Genomic DNA, 16,399 nt, shown 5'->3' with positions numbered 1-16,399 from the left:
GGATGCAATAAGTCTATATAGATACAGATTCAGTATCTTAAGATACTTGGCTTTAGGGGTGCCTGGCTGGCTCAGTTCAAAAGCACCTGACTCTTGATCACAGGGTTGTGAGTTCAAGCCCACTGGGCATGGAGCCTACTTAGAAAAAAAAAAAAAAAAAGATAACATGGCCTTAATCAAAGACTCAGGTGTTTAGGCTGATAAGAGGTAAGACTTTCTCCACTTACAAAGCAAAATTATTAAAGGCAAGAAAATTATCATTTTCCCTCTCACTTTGATTTTTTATACTAACAAAATCTAAATGCAGCATTTCTTCCATACTTTTAAATCCAGGGCTGTTTTCCTGGTAGGAAATAACAATAAGGCACTGGAAAGAAAATTTTTTGAGCCATAGAAACATAGGTTCAAACTGCTAATTACTTTTATAAGGTCAAATATTTAATAAGTTACTTTATCTCCCTAAATTTCAACTTTATCTGTAAAAGTGGGTACTTAGAAGATGACCAACAAAATTTAATTTCTATACCCTAGGATTATGGACTTCTATACCTAAAATAAGAGATCATGCCCAATAATTCACAGACTCAAACAGCAGGACAGAGAATACTACCAATGTTAATTGGTGCTCTTGCAAAGAAAATTACGTTTGTGCTTGCGGCATCTTCCTTCTTGTAGCAAGGAGTAATATAAGAGCTATTTGATCCCTTCTTGGGTATGGCAAAAACAACAACAACAACAACAACAACAACAACAAAAAGAAACAGACATTTTGGCTATCAGGAAAAAAGTCAAAAGCCAGATCTCTAAAATTTTGGGTAATGTCTTTTTTTCTTTTCTTTTTTCTTTTTCTCCTTCCTTCCTTCCTTCCTTCCTTCCTTCCTTCCTTCCTTCCTTCCCTCCTTCCTCCCTCTCTCCCTCCCTCCCTCCCTTCCTTCCTTCCAAGATTTTATTTACTTATCATGAGAGACACAGAGAAAGAGAGGCAGACACACAGGCAGAGGGAGAAGCAGGCACCCCGCAGGGAGCCTGATGCGAGACTCAATTCCAGGACCCCAGGATCACGCCCTGAGCCAAAGATGGACACTCAACCATGGAGCCACCCAGGCGCCTTTTTTTGTTTTTCTTTTTAAAAAGATTTTATTTTAGAGAGAGTTGGGGGGGGGTGAGTGAGAGACAGCAGTGAGAGTCTGAGCATAAGAAGGGGGGGGGTCAGAGGGAGAAGCAGACTTCCCGCTCAGTGGGGAGCTTGATGTGAGGCTCAATCCTGGGACTACGGGATCGTAACCCTGAGCTGAAGCAGATATGCTTAACTGACTGAGCCACCCAGATGCCCTTTTTCCTTTTAAAAATAAATATTTTATTATTTTTTACTTATTTGAGAGAGAGAGAGAGAGAGAGAGAGAGAGAGAGAGAATGAATGAATATGAGTGGAGGTGTGGCAGAAGGAGAAGCAGGTGCTCCGCTGAGCAGGGAGCCTGATGCGGGACTCAATCACAGGACTCTGAGGTCATGACCTGAGCTGAAGGCAGATGCTTATTGACTGAGCCACCCAGGCGCCCCTGGGTAATATTTCTTAATTGTTTTTATGTTTTGAAGATTTTATTTATTCATTCATGAGAGACAGAGAGAGAGAGAGAGAGAGAGAGGCAAAGACATAGGTAGAGGGAGAAGCAGGCTCCTTGCAGGGAGCCCAATGCAGGATTTGATCCTAGGACCCCAGGATCATGACCTGAGCCAAAGGCAGATACTCAACCACTGAGCCACCCAGGCGCCCCCTTAATTCTCTTTTTAAAAGATCAACTTTATTGAGATGTAATTCACAGATCGCACAATCTACCTATTCACAGTACACATTTTAGGGTGCTGGGTGGCTCAATTGGTCAAGTGGCCAACTTCTGATTTTTGGCTCAGGTCCTGTTCTCATCTTAGTTAGGTACTTGATCTCAAGTACTAAGCCCTGCATTAGGCTCCAAGCTCAGTGAGAAGTCTGCTTGAGGGTTCTCTTCTCTTCCTCTCTCTTTGCCCCTCCCGCGTCTTACGTGTGTACACTCTCAAGTAAATAAATGTAAAAAATAAATAAAGTGCATATCTCATAGGTTATTTTTTCTATTTTTTAAAGATTTTATTCATTTATTCATGAGAGATAGGGGGCGGGGAGCAGAGACACAGGCAGAGAGAGAAGCAGGCTCCATGCAAGTAGCCCGTCGTGGGACTCGATCTGGCACTCCAGGATTACGCCCTGGGCCGAAGGCAGGCACCAAACCACTGAGCCACCCAGGGATTCCCCCCTCATAGGTTTTTAGTATATTCCCAAAGCTGTGTAACCATCACCACGATCAATATTAGAACATTTTTATCATCTACTCCCTAAAAAACCCATACCTATTATAGCAGTCCTTCTATCCCCATCTCTGTCCTCAACTAATTTACTTTGTCTTTAAATCCACAAAGTTTCCCCTTTTATGGGGAGTGGGGGTAGAGCCAGGAAGTGTACAAGGGAGGAGGTGCAGAGAGAGACTCTTAAGCAGGCTCCATGCCCAGTGCAGAGCCTTACCAGGAGGCTTGATCTCATGACCAGGAGAGATCATGACCTGAGCCCAAATCAAGAGTTGGATGCTTAACTGACTGAACCACCCAGGTGCCCCTGGACTTTTCACATAGATGGAATCATACAATATGTGGTTTTTTTGTGACTGGCTTCTTTCACTGAGCATCATGTTTTTAAGGTTTGTTCATGTTTGTAGCCTGTGTTAGTACTTTGTATCTTTTTATTTCCAAACGTTATTTCATTTGTATAGATATATTTTGTTTGTCCATTTATCAATTAATGGACATCCCCCCACCACCACTTTTTGCTATTATGAACAATGCTGCTACGCAGTTTTGTGTACAAGTTTTTGTGTGAACATGTTTTTAGTTCTCTCGGGTATAGACTTAGGAGGGAACTGCTGCATGGTAACTCTTTGCTCAACATCTGGATGCAGCACTGGGCTTCTTTCCAGATGGGCTGTACCATCTTTTTAAAAATTTTTAAAGATTATTTATGAGAGAGAGAGAGAGCAAGAAAGCACGCTCATGAGCTTGGGAAGGGACAGAGTGAGAGGGAAAAGTAGGCTCCCTACAGAGCAGGGAGCCTGATGCAGAGCTTGATCCCAGGACCCTGAGATCATGACAGGAGCTGAAGGCAGAAGCTTCACTGACTGAGCCACCCAGGTGCCCCAAGGCTGTACCATTTTTGGTCCACGCCAGCAGCACATGAGGTTCCAACTTCTCCATATCCTCTTAGTTCTATTTTAATAGTTTCAGATAGGGGACATATTCTAGAATATACAGTCTTTAGCTACAGGTCCCCCTAAAAATCTGGTATTTTGATGTAATTTCTGAAGTGGTTTACCTCCAAAAATTACCCTCAAAGTGGAAATTGGAAAGCTGAATGCTACAGATCAAAAGTTAACCTCCATCTCCATGTTTTTTTTTTTTTTTTTTTTATGATAGAGAGAGAGAGAGAGAGAGAGAGAGAGAGAGAGAGAGAGAGGCAGAGACATAGGCAGAGGGAGAAGCAGGCTCCATGCACCGGGAGCCCGACGTGGGATTCGATCCCGGGTCTCCAGGATCGCATCCTGGGCCAAAGGCAGGCGCCAAACCGCTGCGCCACCCAGGGATCCCTCCATGTTAACCGTGTTCCAGGGAACTTGATCAACATCTCATATTGAGAGGACAACTAAGAATCCCATGGGGGGGGGGGCAGCCCCGGTGGCGCAGCGGTTTGGCGCCGCCTGCAGCCTGGGGTGTGATCCTGGAGATCCGGGATCGAGTCCCACATCGGGCTCCCTGCCTGGAGCCTGCTTCTCCCTCTGCCTGTGTCTCTGCCTCTCTCTCTGTCTTATGAATAAATAAATAAAATCTTAAAATAGGGGCGCCTGGCTGGTTCAGTCAGTAGAGCATGTGTTGCTTAATTAACCTCAGGGTCATAAGCTCAAGCCCCACATTCACTAAGGAGCCTGCTTAAAATAAAATTTTAAGAAATTCTGTAAAATAAATGTTATATTTTGCTTTTCAACGCCTAACCAAGCCTTGCTTCCTATGGGCTGCTAATGATAACAGCTAATCTTTCTTAAGTACCTACTTAAAAGCCAAACACTCTACTGGGCACTTACCACATGTTCTCATTTAAATCTCCTCAACAAGTTACTAAGTGGTATTATCCCTACTTTACAGTTGGGAAAATGTTAAATCAAGTATCCCCAAGACTATAAAGCCTTTGACAGTGAATCTGGGATTCCTATGGAGGTCTAGTTCACTTCAAAAATGTGTTATTGGGACACCTGGGTGGCTCAGCAGTTGAGCGCCTGCCTTGGGCCCAGAGCAGGATGCTGGAATTCCAGGATCGGGTCCCACATCGGGCTCCCTGCAGGGAACCTGCTTCTCCCTCTGCCTATGTCTCTGCCTCTCTGTCTCTGATGAATAAATAAATAAAACCTTAAAAAAAAATCTGTTATACAGATTGATTTATCAGAGCTGGATAATCTTAGGATTATGCAGGGTTGCTGACAGCTGGGTGATTTTAGGAAGCAGTGTTGGGTATTCATGAATGTGCATATCCATCCATCCTCCACAAGTACCAAGTATACTATGTACTGCCTTCAGGGTTAGCTGTTAGGAATAAAGGCTAAAAAAGATTAGGTTACTGTCTTTTTACAATTTCATTTTGATAGGGGACAGATGTGCATGTTACTAAACAAAGTACTTGGGTGTTCACATGAACCCATCTCTCTTGCCTTCTTATAGTCTGCTTTTCTTCCTTATATTTCAATGAAGAGAACAGAATTCAACCACAGGCAAAAAAGCTAGAAACCTGGGAGATTATCCCTGACCTTCCTGACTTTTAAATCTCCGTTACCAGGTCCTATCCAGTTCTATGTTCTCTTCCTCTGAATGTGAATATGAAAATATGCAGTCCTGGCATGCTGCTGCTGGCAGCCATCTTGTGTCCATGAGGGAAGGAAGGCAGGCAGCCTGCAGATAAAGTAGACACTGCACAGAACACTGGGATGGGAGCAAATCATATAGCTGTGCCACACACCAAACTGCCCTGAAGCTAGTTTCTGGATTCCAGTTACATGGGCCAAAAATTCCCTTAATGTTTAATCCAGTATGAGCTAGGTTTTCTGTTACCTAAACTGAAAATATCTTAATGGAAAGCTGTCAGAAGTGCCAATATGAAATCAAGGTGGGCATATTTAATAAACAGGTGGATACCATGGCAAACAAACTAAAGAGCCATTGCTCAGGCCAGAGCTGGAGATAAATATTTGAACAAGTAGAGGAGGTAATGGAAGTAATGTATGTGCAGTAAGTGAAACTGTCCAGAAAAAATATACAGTCACAAGAAAAGAGGGTCACACATAGAACCTTGGGCAATACCTACATTTAAGGGTTGGCTGGTCAGAGGAAACTAAAAAATGGCCAGCGAGCTGGGGGAAAACTAGGAAAACAGGACATACCAACAAACTAAAGGGGAGTTCCACAAAGAGAGCAGTTAATTATGTCCAACAATTACAGCAGAAAAATGCCCAGCTTTAAATCTCCTGTTGACTGTTGTAAAAAACAAGGATAGCCAGATGGTAACATAGCTCTACACCCATGCTTGTCAAGTTTTTGTTTCACCGTTAACTCCAAAACAAAATCTAAAGATTTTATTTATGTATTTGAGAGAGAGAGTGTGCGTGCAAGCACGCATGCAAAGGCAAAGGTGGAGGGAGAAGCAGATTCCCTGTTGAGCAGGGAGCCCAACATGGGGCTCCAACCCAGGGCCCTGGGATCATGACTTGAGCCAAGGGCAGACGCTTCACCGCCTGAATCCCCTAGGAGACCCCCAAACCAAAATCTAGATCTGCAGCAAAGACTTAAGAGGATCCTGAGAGAGAAGATGGAGGGATGGAGAGGATGAGCAAACTAAATTAACATCTATTTTTTTTAAATTAACATCTATTGAATGCCTGTTTTTCACCATGCAATGTACAAGGCCCTTTACATGTGCTTTCCCACTTAATCACATCAGAGGACTAATAGAAAAATTTTAATTGTTAAATTAGAAAATCAAAATTTTGGGGGCACTTGGGGGCTTAGCAGAGCATGGGACTATTGATATTGGGGTTGTAAGTTTTTTTTTTTTTTAAGATTTTATTTATTTACTCATGAGATACACACAGAAAGAGAGAGAGGCAGAGACACAGGCAGAGGGAGAAGCAGGCTCCCATGCAGGGAGCCCGATGCAGGACTTGATCCTGGGTCTCCAGGATCACACCCTGGGCTGAAGGCGGCGCTAAACCGCTGAGCCACCCGGGCTGCCCAGGGTTGTAAGTTTGAGCCCCATGCTGGGTGTGAGGCCTACTCAAAAAAGAAGAAAGAGAAGAGAAGAGGAGAGGAGAGGAGAGGAGAGGGGAGGGGAGGGGAGGGGAGGGAGGGGAGGGGAGGAGAAGAAGAAGAGAAAGAAAAGAATTCAAAAACAATGAAATTTAAGCTTATTATATGAAAGCTAAACGGTATTTCTTTTTAAAAAAATTAAATTCAAGTTAGTTAACATGTAGTGTAGTATTGGTTTCAGGACTAGAATTCAGGGATTCATCACTTATACACTACACGGAGTGCTCATCACAGTAAGTACTCTCCTTAATACCCACCAGCCATCTAGCCCATTCCCCCTCTCCCCCCCACCTCCCCTCCAGTACCCTCAAAGTTGTTCTCTATAGTTGAGACACTTACAGCTTTGCCACCCTCTCTGTTTTTATCTTACTTCATTTTTCCTTCCATTTCCCTATGTTCATGTTTTCTTAAATTCTACATATGATTGAAATCATGTAGCATTTGTCTTTCTCTGATTGACTTCCCTCTAGTTCCAATCATGTCCTTGCCAAGGGCAAGATTTTATTCTTTCTGATGGCTGAGTAATATTGTTGCATATATACATCTTTTTTTTTTTAATTTTTTTAAATTTATTTATGATAGTCACACACACACACAGAGAGAGAGAGAGAGGCAGAGACGCAGGCAGAGGGAGAAGCAGGCTCCATGCACCGGGAGCCCGACGTGGGATTTGATCCTGGGTCTCCAGGATCACGCCCTGGGCCAAAGGCAGGCGCTAAACCGCTGCGCCACCCAGGGTTCCCTATACCACATCTTCTTGATCCATTCATCCTTCAACGGACATCTGGGCTCTTTCCACAGTTTGGTTACTGTGGACATTGCTGTTATAAACACTGGGGTGTAGGTGATTCAGAGGGCTGAATCAGCATTTTAGTATCCTATGGATAAGTACCTAGAAGTTCAGTTGCTGGGTCCTAGGGTAGCTCTATTTTTGACTTTTTGAGGAACCTCCATACTGTTTTCCAGAGCAGCTGCACCAGCTTGCATTCCCACCAGCAGTGTAAGAGGTTCCCCTTTCCCCACATCCTTGCTGACATCTGTTGTTTCCGGACTTGTTCATTTTAGCCATTCTGACTGGTGTGAGGTGGTATCTCATTGTGGTTTTACTTTTATTTGAGAGAGGGTGAGAGAGAGAACATGAGCAGGGGGGAGGGAGAGAAGCAGACTCTCCACTGAGCAGGGAGCCTGATGTGGGGCTCCATCCCAGGACCCTGAGATCATGACCTGAGCTGAAGGCAGATGTTTCACCAACTGAGCCACCTAGGCACCCTCATCATGATTTTGATTTGTATTTCCCTAATGATCAGAGATGTTGAACATCTTTTCATGTGTCTGTTGGCCATTTGTATGTCGTCTCTGGAGAAATGTCTGTTCATTTCTTCTGCCCATTTCTTGACTGAATTATTTGGTTTGGGGGTGTTGAATTTGGTTAGTTCTTTATAGATGGAGAATATTGGCCCTTTATCTAAAAGACATTTACAAGTATCTCCTCCCATTCTGTAGTTGCCTTTTATTTTTTTAAAGATTTTATTTATCCATTCATGAGACACATGGGAAGAGAGGCAGAGACACCGGCAGTGGGATAAGCAGGCTCCTTGAGGGGAGCCCAATGCAGGACTCAATTACAGGACCCCGGGATCATGCCCTGAGCCAAAGGCAGATGCTTAACCACTGAGCCACCCAGGTGTGCCTGGCTTTCAGTTTTGTTTCCTTCCTGTGCAGGAGGTTTTTATCTTGATGAAGTCCCAATAGGTCATTTTGCCTTTGTTTCTCTTGCCTTTGGAGATGTGTCTAGCAAGAAGTTGCTATGGCCGAGGTCAGAATTTTGCTGCCTATGTTCTCCTCCAAGAGTTTGATGGATTCCTGTCTCACATTTAGTCTTTCAGTCACTTTGAGTTAATTTTTGTGTATGGTATGAGGAAATGGTCCAGTTTCATTCTTCTGCACGTGGCTGTCCAACTTTCCCAACACCATTTGCTGAGACTGTCTTTCTCCATTGGATATTCTTTCCTTTGTTGAAGATTAGTTATTTAACACATAAAAAGTAAGTTGTTTTGGGGAGCCTGGCTGGCTCAGTTGGAGAAGCATGCAACTCTTGATCTTTGGGCAATGAGTTTGAGCCCCATGTTGGGTGTGAGTTTTTTTGTTTTTTAAGTAAGCTCTACATCCTACACACACACGTATATATGTATATATATGTATATACATGTATGTGTATATATATTATATATAATACAGATGTGTAAGATATATATTCATATAAATATACAAAATATACTTCTCATGAATTCTGATACTTTTGTTTTTTTAAAGATTTTATTTATTTATTCATGAGACACACACACAGACACACAGACACACACACGTGCCCTGAGCCAAAGGCAGATGCTCAACCACTGAGCCACCCAAGTGCCCAAGGGTTAGCTTTTTAAAAAATGGCTTTTAATATAATTCCCTTGAGATTCATCCAAGTTGTTGCATGCACCAATAGTCTGTTCCATTTTATTGCCAGTAGTAGACCATGGTATGAGTGTACCCTATTTTTTCAACTGCTGAAGGACAACTGAGATGATTCTAATTTTGATTTTATTTTTTGCCATAACAAATAAAACTGTTATGAACATTCATATACAAATTCCTGCAGAAACATAAGTTTTCATTTCTCTGTGATAAATGCTTAAAAGAGTAACTGCTGAGTAATACAGCAAATTAATGTTTAGGTTTTTTTTTGTTTTTTCTTTTTTTTTAATGTTTAGTTTTATAAGAAACCACCAATCTGTTTCCCAGTGTAGTTGTACTGTCATATATGCACATAAGCAATGTTTGAGAAGTCCAGTTTCTTCATAACCTCACTGGCATCTGGTGGTGTCATTATTTTTTATTTAGGCCATTCTGAGGTGTGTAGTGATTCTTCACTATAGTTTTCATTTGCATTTCCCTAATGGCTAATGATCCTGAATATCTTTCTGTGTGCTTATTTGCCATCTGTAAAACCTCTTTTGTGAAAATCTTCTGTTCATGTCTTCTGGCCATTTTCTAACTGGACTGTTTTTTTACTGTTTAGACAGTTATTCATATATTTAGACCCCGGTCATTTGTCATATATGTGGCTTCGTAACTTACATTTAGTGAAATTAAACAGTACAGATACAGCTAAAGCACCTTGCATTAACTGCATCCTCAAACCATTCCCTACCTATCTCCTTCTCTCACCAGAGAAAGGCATTATTATGATGGATTTATCATTTCCATGCATATTTTTAGATTACTGCATATATCTATATTTAAATAATATAGTTTGTGTATTTTTATAAATTAGTTTTTAAAAATTTATTATTTTTTAAAATATTTTATTTATTTATTCGAGAGAGAGAGAGAGAGAGAGAGAGAGAGAGAGAGAGGGGCAGAGACACAACACAGGCAGAGGGAGAAGCAGGCTCCATGCAGGGAGCCCAATGTGGAAATCGATCACGGGAATTCCAGGATCACGTCCCGGGCTGAAGGCAGGCACTAAACCACTGAGCCGCCCAGGGATCCCCATAAATTATTATTATTATTATTATTATTTTATTTACTTATGATAGCCACACACACACACACACAGAGAGAGAGAGAGAGAGAGAGAGAGAGAGAGAGAGGCAGAGACACAGGCGGAGCGAGAAGCAGGCTCCACGCACCGGGAGCCCAACGTGGGATTCGATCCCGGGTCTCCAGGGATCCCAAGGGATCCCCATAAATTAATTTTAAAAGTAGTTCTTGTACATACCCTTTTTCATTTGCCTTTCAATGTTCAACATTTTTTAAAATATTTAAAATCTAGAGACGCCTGGGTGGCTCGGCTCAGTGGTTGAGCATCCGCCTTCGGCTCAGGATGTGATCTTGGAGTTCTCGGATCGAGTCCCCCATCAGGCTCCTGCATGGAGCCTGCTTCTCCTCCTTCTGCCTTTGTCTCTGCCTCTCTCTGTATTTCTCATGAATAAATAAATAAAATCTTAAAAAAAGAAAAAGAAGTCCACTGCAAAAATATGTAATTTAGTAATTCATTCTCCAGTTCAACATTAGGCATCAGTTCGTTGTTTAACGCTGCAAAGTCCACTTCTGGCCAAGATGGTGTTAACATGGGTCAGACTTACCCTCTCATCTGAAGTAAAACCCCCCCTTTTTAAAATTTTATTTATTTATGATAGTCACACACACAGAGAGAGAGAGAGAGAGAGAGAGAGAGAGAGAGAGAGAGAGGCAGAGACATAGGCAGAGGGAGAGGGAGAAGCAGGCTCCATGCACCGGGAACCCGACGTGGGATTCGATCCCGGGTCTCCAGGATCGCATCCTGGGCCAAAGGCAGGCGCTAAACCGCTGCGCCACCCAGGGATCTCTATGTGTTGTGAAGTAACAACCCCTTTAGGCAAAATACAAGAAATGAGGTTTTTAAGACACTGGACATCAGGCAACAAAGGCAGTGTTCCCAAAGGAAGAGGAAAGAAGGTGAGCTCATCAACTGCCCTCATTTATTGTCTTGAGAGAGTTTCTAGGACATGGTATGGGCAGGGGGAACTGAGGCAGAGCTAGGCAAACTTGTGAGCTGAAGAGATGGAAAGGACGTACAGTGAAAGGACAGAGTACTACAGAGGTGAGAGCTGCAGAGAGATACCTGTCACAAAAAACACAGTAAGTGTTGAACCCGTAGAGAAACTGGAATCTTCACATGCTGCTGGTGGCAATGTAAAATAGTGCAATCACCTTGGAAAAGAGCTTGGTAGTTCCTCACAAACTTAAACACAGAGGTACTATATGACCATCCACCAACTCCATTGCTAGGTATATACCCAAGAGAATGGAAAACATTTTACAGGCAAAATTTTTTACACTGGGACGCCTGGGTGGCTCAGTGGTTGAGTGTCTGCTTTTGGCTCAGGTTGTGATCCCAGGGTCCTGGGATGGAGTCCTACATTGGACTACCCCACAGGGAGTCTGCTTCTCACTCTGGCTATGTCTCTGCCTCTCTCTGTCTCTCATGAATAAATAAAATTCTTAAGGAAAAAAAAACACTAAGGTGAAATAAAGATCTTTTTAGTCATTTGAAATTTCATCTACCAGTGTTCTCCTTTACAATTTATATTTACTTATCTTTTATATTTACCTATATCCCAATGTGGGACTCAATCCCGGGACCCCGGGATCAGGCCCCAAGCTGACGGCAGATGCTCAATCACTGAGCCACCTAGGCATCCCAATTAAAACAAAAACAAAAAACTTCTGTGACCCTTTTTAACAGTATTTACCTGAATTTGTCTTTCCATTCAACCTGATAATGTTCCTTTAGATGGTTAGTTTAGTCCATTTATATTTATTATGATTACTCATATATTTTGTTTTATTTCTACCATCTTCATGCTACTACCTTGATTATTCTGTGCTTTTTTGGTCTTTTATGCCTTCTTTTGACTGGACTGATAAATTTTCTTTATTCACTTTCCTATTTTATTTCAATCCCATTTTGTTTTTTAGCTTCTATCAAATTAGTCATAAAAAAGATTAGGGATGCCTGGGTGGCTCAGCGCATGATCCCGGAGTCCCGGGATTGGGTCCTGCATCGGGCTCCCTGCATGGAGCCTTATTCCTCTGCCTGTGTCTCTGCCTCTCTCTGTGTGTCTTATGAATAAATAAATAAAATCTTAAAAAAAAAGATTTTATTTATTTGAGGGAGGAAGGGAGAGTGGGAGTGAGAGACAGTGCAAGCATATGTGGGGGTAAGGGCAGAGAAAGAGGGAGAACACCTCAAGCATACTCTGTGCTGAGCAGGGAGCCTGACACAGGGATTGATCTCATGGCCCTGAGGTCAGATCTGAGCTGAAATCAAGAGTGGGAAGCTTAACCAACTGAGCCACTCAGGAACCCCTCAAATTAGTCATTATTAATTAGTGTGTTATATACAGTGAAAGCTACCTTAGATTTATCCACAAATTTTTTTTTGTCCTGCCAATCTTCGTGGATTCAAATTCTTTTCTCCTGATACATACAGTTTATTAGTTCTGTTAGTAGAAATAACTAAGCTGCTAAACACATTCAAGTCTTCTTGAAAATGTTTACTTCATTCTCACTCTAGAATGAGCATAGAGTTCTAATTCACTTATCTTTTCTCTATACTTTGAAAATATTACTTTGCTGGCATTTTCTTGTTGTGATGTTTGAAGTCTAATTTTCATTCCTTTGTGGTAATGTTTTTTCCGCCTTGACTGCTTTCATGAATTGTCTTTGATGTTTTACAAGATTCAGTATCACTAATGTGTTATGTTTAGTTTTATTGTTCCTTTCAGGATTAGCTGTTTTTTTCCTAAAGTAGAAGATTGGTATCTTCAGCAATCTGGAAGAACATTATTACCATCTCATTCTTCTCAATCCTAGAACCTCTATGAGATATATCTTGGGCCATCTTACTCTGTTCTCCAGGTCTCAATCTTTTTCTCGTATTTTCCATTTCTTTCTATCTCTACGTTGTATTCTGTGTAATTTCTTCCTGTTGCTCCTCATTCCCTCTTTAGCTATACTGAATATGCTGTTTAACAAACAGATCTTCTAAGTTCTTAATTTCACTGATCTACTGCAAAACACATCAACTTTGGTACACATTAGAATCATCTGAGAAACTGTTAAAAAAAACAAAAACAAAAAACAAAAAACCCCAAACAACCCAACACCAAAAAAGCAAACTGATACCAGGAGTACCACTCATTCCTAAAGATTCTGATTATTTATTTATTTATAAATATTTTATTTATTTATTCATGAGACATACACAGAGCCAGAGACACACAGGCAGAGGGAAAAACAGGCTCCCTGGAAGGAGCCTGATGTGGGACTCAATCCCAGATCACGGGATCAGGACCCGAGCCGAAGGCAGACACTCAACCGCTGAGCCATCCAGGCGTCCCAAGATTCTGATTTAATTGGTCTGCCAGGGGATTCAAGTGTCTGCATTTTGGGGCAGCCCTGGTGGCTCAGCGGTTTAGCGCCGCCTTCAGCCCAGGGCCTGATCCTGGAGACCCGGGATCGAGTCCCACATCAGGCTCCCAGCATGGAGCCTGCTTCTTCCTCTGCCTGTGTCTCTGCCTCTGTGTGTGTGTGTGTGTGTGTCTCTCATGAATAAATAAAATCTTAAAAAAAAAAGTGTCTGCACTTTAATGAATGCCCTAGTAGTTTCCATTATTCAGCCAGTGTTGAGAATCATTCTATCTTCATACCTAGTTGGTATAAAAACTTTCTCATGACCTCTTACCTATTCCATTTACTGCCCCATTTCCCTGTATAGTCTATAGCAAAATCCCTCAAAAGTATTCTTTATGGTCTCCACTTTCTCTTGAAACTGCTCAGTTCAGATTTTGTTCCCATCAATGAAGAAACTGTCTTTTCCAAGTCACTAATTAATAACTTGATGCTGCCAAATCGAATTTTCTCCTAAACTAAAAAAAAAAAAAAAAAAAAAAAAAAAAATCAATCCTCATTTTACTTGAGCTTTCAGCCAAATCAGTAATTCTTCCTCATTTTTTGTATTTTTTTTTAGAGACAGAGAGAGAGAGAGCACACACCTAAATTGGGTGGGGGGGGGGAGGAAGAGGGAGAATCTCAAGCAGATTCCATGTCCAGCATGGAGCCTGACACATAGCTCAATTGCACAACCCTGAGATCATGACCTGAGCCAAAACCAAGAGCTGGATGCTTATTAGCCAACTGAAGACACCCAGGCACTCTCCATATTCTTTCCTTAAGTGCTTTCTTCACTTGGGCTTTAGGACTTCATGTATCTGGGTTCTCATCCTACATTCAGGACCATTTATGCTTGCTTTTTTTTTTCCTTCATTTGAGGTATAATTGACATGTAGCATATTAGTCTCAAATATACATAATGATTTGACATTTGTACATATTGCAAAATAATGACCACAGTAAGTCATACTATTGGTCCCCATACAGTTTTTTCTTGTGGTAAGAACTTTATAAATTTTTATTTATTTTTTAAAATATTTTATTTGGGATCCCTGGGTGGCGCAGCGGTTTAGCACCTGCCTTTGGCCCAGGGCGCGATCCTGGAGACCCGGGATCGAATCCCACGTCGGGCTCCCGGTGCATGGAGCCTGCTTCTCCCTCTGCCTGTGTCTCTGCCTCTCTCTCTCTCTCTCTCTCTGTGTGACTATCATAAAAAAAAAAATTAAAATATTTTATTTATTTATTCATGAGAGACACACACAGAGAGAGATAGAGGCAGAGACATAGGCAGAGGGAGAAGCAGGCTCCACGCAGGGAGCCCAATGTGGGACTTGATCCCTGGTCTCCAGGATCACACCCTGGGCCTAAGGCAGCGCTAAACCACTGAGCCATCCAGGCTGCCCAAGAACTTTTTTTTAAAAAAAGATTTTATTTATTTATTTATGAGATACAGAGAGAGGCAGAGACACAAGCAGAGGGAGAAGCAGGCTCCTTACAGGGATCCTTTTTTTTTTTTTCTCCTTACAGGGATCCTGATGTGGGTCTTGATCCCTGAACTGGGATCATGCCCTGAGCCAAAGGCAGATGCTCAACTGCTAAACCCTTGAACTACCTAGGCATCCCTCAGTTATGCATTTGAAAGGAAGTTTAAAAAAAAAAAGTTTGTTATATTTTATCTAGCATTACTAGTTGTTTTGTAATGGAATTACAAAGGATTTTAAGGGCAGCTCTGGTGGCTCAGCGGTTTAGCGCCACTTTTGGCCCAGGGCGTGATCCTTGGGACCAGGTTCCACTGGGGCTCCCTGCAGGGAGCCTGCTTCTCCCTCTGCCTGTGTGTGTCTCTGCCTCTCTGTGTCTCTCATGAATAAATAAATAAAATCTAAAAACAACAAAAACCAAAACAAACCAAAACAAAAAAAGGATTTTAAGGTTATATGATCTGCCATACTTGAGTCAAAAAATGATGATCTGAAAGTGTAAATTTTATATTTATAATAACTACTTTAGTATCTTTTCAGAGCAGATAAGCCTCCCAGCTTCAATAAACAAAGTAATTCCACAGACTTCTATGTGTAAAGGGAAAAACATACTTTCACAATGGAGAGATCTTGCTGTCACCCTCAACACAGGGATCAAACTTGGCAGTGCAAATAGTGAGACTATTAGATATTATTTGCCTGATATGGTACAGTATGAAGCACACAGTATCTCCAATGAACTATTTTTGCCAAAAACATGCAACCTTCACAAGAAGTCTAGTTTACAGGAAATCCAGAGAATCAGAAAGCAAGCTAAATGATACCATATGGAAACAATTTGACAAACCTAAAATGTGGAAGATGTTGCAAATGGAGACTGGTCTCTTCAAAAGTTGATATGAAAAAAGGTATTGCAGTTGAACAGGAAATTGTTTTTATTTTTTATTTTTTAGAGAAGCAACTATGTAAGTTTTCTATGGCTGTTGTAAGAAATCACTACAAAATTAGTGGTTTCAATAGTACAAATTTATTATCCTAGAATCTAGAAGTCAGAAATTTGAAATGAGTATTGCTGGGCTAAATTTAGGGCATCGGTAGGTAGGTGGTCTACATTCCTTCTGGAATCTCTAAAGGAAAATCCACTATCTTGCCTTTTTCCAACTAGATACTGCCTGCTTCCCCTGGCTCATGGTCATTTCTCCATCTTCAAAGCCATCAATATTGGGCCTCCTCAAGTTGTCATCTTTCTGACTCTCTTCTTTTTCCATGCTAAGGTTCCCTTGGGATCACACTGGGCCTACCTCAATAATCCAGACTAATATCCCTATTTTAAGATCAGCTGATTAGCAACCTACTCTTAATTGCCCTTTGCCAGGAAACTGGAACATAATCACAGGTTCTAGTAATTAGAAAGTGGCTATCTTGGGGAAAGGGGCATTATTCTGCCTAACACAGCAAATCTAAGTATTTAGAAGTCTAAAACTTACTTTGAAATGGTTCAGAAAAACTAC

The 16,399-nt window shown here is 41.6% G+C and overlaps 1 protein-coding gene across 2 annotated transcripts in view; it reads right to left on the bottom strand.

Annotated features, from left to right (window-relative positions):
• GATAD2B (GATA zinc finger domain containing 2B) overlaps positions 1-16,399 on the bottom strand; it is a 94,802-nt gene that overhangs the window by 16,928 nt on the left and 61,475 nt on the right. The window lies entirely within an intron of this gene.

This window comes from Nyctereutes procyonoides, unplaced genomic scaffold, assembly GCF_905146905.1.
Source record: "Nyctereutes procyonoides isolate TBG_1078 unplaced genomic scaffold, NYPRO_anot_genome, whole genome shotgun sequence".
Taxonomy (NCBI): Eukaryota; Metazoa; Chordata; class Mammalia; order Carnivora; family Canidae; genus Nyctereutes; species Nyctereutes procyonoides.
This window is presented reverse-complemented; position numbering and strand designations above follow the sequence as displayed.